The sequence below is a fragment of the Rhamphochromis longiceps genome, linkage group LG5 (genome assembly GCF_057381845.1).
Source record: "Rhamphochromis longiceps isolate RC_006_pf linkage group LG5, R_longiceps_female_GT1.1, whole genome shotgun sequence".
Taxonomy (NCBI): domain Eukaryota; kingdom Metazoa; phylum Chordata; class Actinopteri; order Cichliformes; family Cichlidae; genus Rhamphochromis; species Rhamphochromis longiceps.
The window spans coordinates 29,039,884-29,042,894 of record NC_140561.1 but is presented as its reverse complement, the minus strand read 5'-3'; the positions used below and the strand labels follow the sequence as shown (position 1 = coordinate 29,042,894).

Genomic DNA, 3,011 nt, shown 5'->3' with positions numbered 1-3,011 from the left:
ATTCTTTAAATTTTTACATAAGCACACTATCATTGCTACCCATGTTCAGGTTTTTGGATGTGTTTGCACATGAGAACATTGTGTGCTTTGAGCAAAGAGGAATAGGCCATTATCTCAGTTTTAAATGCTAACATTCGAATACCCAATTCATGCTTCAGACCAGACCGGTTTCCCTAACTCAAGTTACGTATTATTTCCTCAAGCAAGATGAATCATTGAGTCAAGATCAAGTCTTAAGCCCAAAGTTCTTATTTTTTCATTTCTCAGTATTACTGTCATTAAAAGCTGCCCATGAGTGAAGATAGCTTGATACAGCACTTATGCAAAACATGGTTCTTATCAGCTAAAAGCTGTACATAGTTTTTATTTTTCCTTTAGCTGGTAAAGTATACCTAAGAGTAGTAGTACCTACATATGTATTCATTAACACATTCATTATTTTTATTCACTAAAATTCAAAGAACCGTATCCAGTTTAAATGTGGCTAATTTCCTCTCCTTAGGTACATACTGCCTCATATGAATAACAATGTAATCACCTCCCTATAAGCTGAAGTTTTGGCAGTTTGCTGGTCTGCAGAATTCCAGTGTATGTTAACACAATGCCAAGAAAGAAAGCAGCAATGATCTTAGTATGTTAAAGTTTTTAACAGAACACTTGGAATGAGATGGAATAACTATAACCTTTTTGGGTTCTGTTTTGCAATGTTGCATTTACATTTCTGGATCAGTGTCCTTTGAACGCACAAGACGAGGGCCTCTTGTCATCAAGTCAACCATAAATTCCTCCATATACCAAAGTATACAGAAGAGTCAAATCTGAGGCCATATTTCAGGAAGCTAGAGTTGCCCAACTTTGGGATGTTTAACAGGATTGATTGAAAGCACAGCGGCAAATCTATAACAGAAAAAGAATCAGGATGTTGCAATGACCTGGTCAAAGTCCGCACCTCAATCTCATTCAAATGCTGTGACAGCACCATAAAAGAGGTGTGCATAAACAGAAACTGAAAATCTAAATGAACTGAAGCAACATTGTAAAGTAGAGTGGACCAGAAGTCATCTCCGGATGTGAGCGACTGATAAGTATTATAGAAAGTGGTTATTTTAAGTTATTTCTGCTAAAGCTGCACAGCAAATCCAGCATGTCCAAATTAACACTGTCAGATTTGATTTCAACACTATTAAAGTGTCTATATGGGTCCACACCAGAGAGTGTTAATTTAACTCTTTTTGGAGAGTTGGTACGTTAACTCTGATTTAGTGTTAAACACCAAATCTGTCTGGAGTTGATAATTTAACACTTGGTGTTAAGAGTTTATATATTAACTCTCAAAGAGTATTTTAGTTTAACTACGTAAGAGTTATCTTCTAATTCATTCTAAAAAGCGGGAATTTTACTGTTCTGAACTTCTAGAAATTTCTTTTGGAAATAAACATTTACTAAAAAGATGCAATGGTTTTTGAAAAACATTTATTCTGAACTGTGCACCACAATTTCAAAACATTTTCTGAAAGATGTAACAGTATACATGTTCTCACTTCATTAGAATTTTGTTTATCAAAAGGTCTGACATGGTAAATGCAAATAACAGCATCTCATCACTTATTTCTTCAATACAATATGCATGTCCTTCATTCATCCCTTTGTGGAACTTCAACGCACTTCTGCTCTCCCCCATATTCCATCTTCACAAGCATATCCTGTGCGGAGATCGAATAAAAATTAGTTGACACTAATTAATGGCACAAATAATCCAGTAAACAATTGCAGCACAGTAAAAAAAAAAAGGAATCCTCTTTGAGCCATTACTTGTGTAAAGTATTTTCCCAAAAGACAAGGACACAGGCAACAGGTAATACTGAACTAAATGTAAAACCTCAACCTTTTTCATTTTTACCTAAACCGTGCGCACAAAACTCTGGAGGGATCTATGCTAACGTAGAATCCAGTCAGGACGTCAGCTACTGCTGTTTGCTCGTTTTTTTTATGGGCGATCGTTTTCAGGCTTCAAGTAGCACCATTATACCAACATTTCACATTCTGCACATTGTTTTAGGTGTATTTAACCAAAAGTTTGACTGAAAATTCACATGCAAGCTTTTTTTCAAGGCTGTGGTATTTGCCCGCAAACAATACCTTTCAGCTAGCTAAAACAGAATATTATGCTATCAGCGAGCAACATGGCTAATGCCTTTCACACAGCTTTGTCTCAACTCCAAAGAGCCACAGAAGTAAAAGCTAATAATAACAATTGAAACAATCTTTGAAAGAATGACTTACCAAGCATGGCAAACAACTCAAATATGTAGAGCAAAATGTTCTGAAACGGCTTCACTTCAGCTTCGATTGGAGCCGTGCTGAGGGCGGAGTCTGTGAAGCCAGATCATCCAAAACAGAAAACTATTTTTGTGTGTTTTAAACAGATCATAATTAGAAGCAAACCAGTTAGAAAAACTGTGTCTGAATTATGTTGAGGAATGTTTTACAGAAATAGTACCTCCCACCTTGCAAAATAAACACCACACCATCAGTGAATCTCTGCAAACACCTCGGTATCTGACAGATACCTCTAAATATGTTCCAACACAAATAGATGCAGGTAATGTAAAATAAATTTGGTTTGGATCTGAATAGTTTAAAAAAATTCTCTAAATCGAGCTTAATTGGCGAACATCTATCAAACATTTAATGCCTAACGTCTATCACAAAAACTTTGACAGACTGCGAATAACTCAAATGCAGAGACAGTGTTTGGTTTTTTTAAACTATGAACAAAATCTATACCAATATGCACAACTCATTCCTGATGAAACCGCCATCCATCGTTCTCTGTCAAAGTGAGTGATATCCAGACTGAAGGCTGGATTGTCCAGTTTAACAGGCTCTCTCCTAGGACTTTACCCCAACATGTGATTCAGGTTCTGTTCTGCAGCTGCAGACAGAAAAAGTGAGCTTCCAACGACATATTCAAAACATGTACAGTACGTACCAACGCAAACACAATTTCT

General features: G+C 36.3%; 1 long non-coding RNA gene across 1 annotated transcript; it reads right to left on the bottom strand.

The window, feature by feature from the left end:
* Positions 1 to 1,456: 1,456 nt before the first annotated feature.
* LOC146670283 (uncharacterized) lies at positions 1,457 to 2,382 on the bottom strand. Its single transcript, XR_014911875.1, has 2 exons — positions 2,284 to 2,382; positions 1,457 to 1,703 (listed from the first exon to the last, which is right to left on the bottom strand). It is a non-coding gene; the product is annotated as an uncharacterized LOC146670283 (long non-coding RNA).
* Between the last annotated feature and the right edge of the window lie 629 nt (positions 2,383 to 3,011).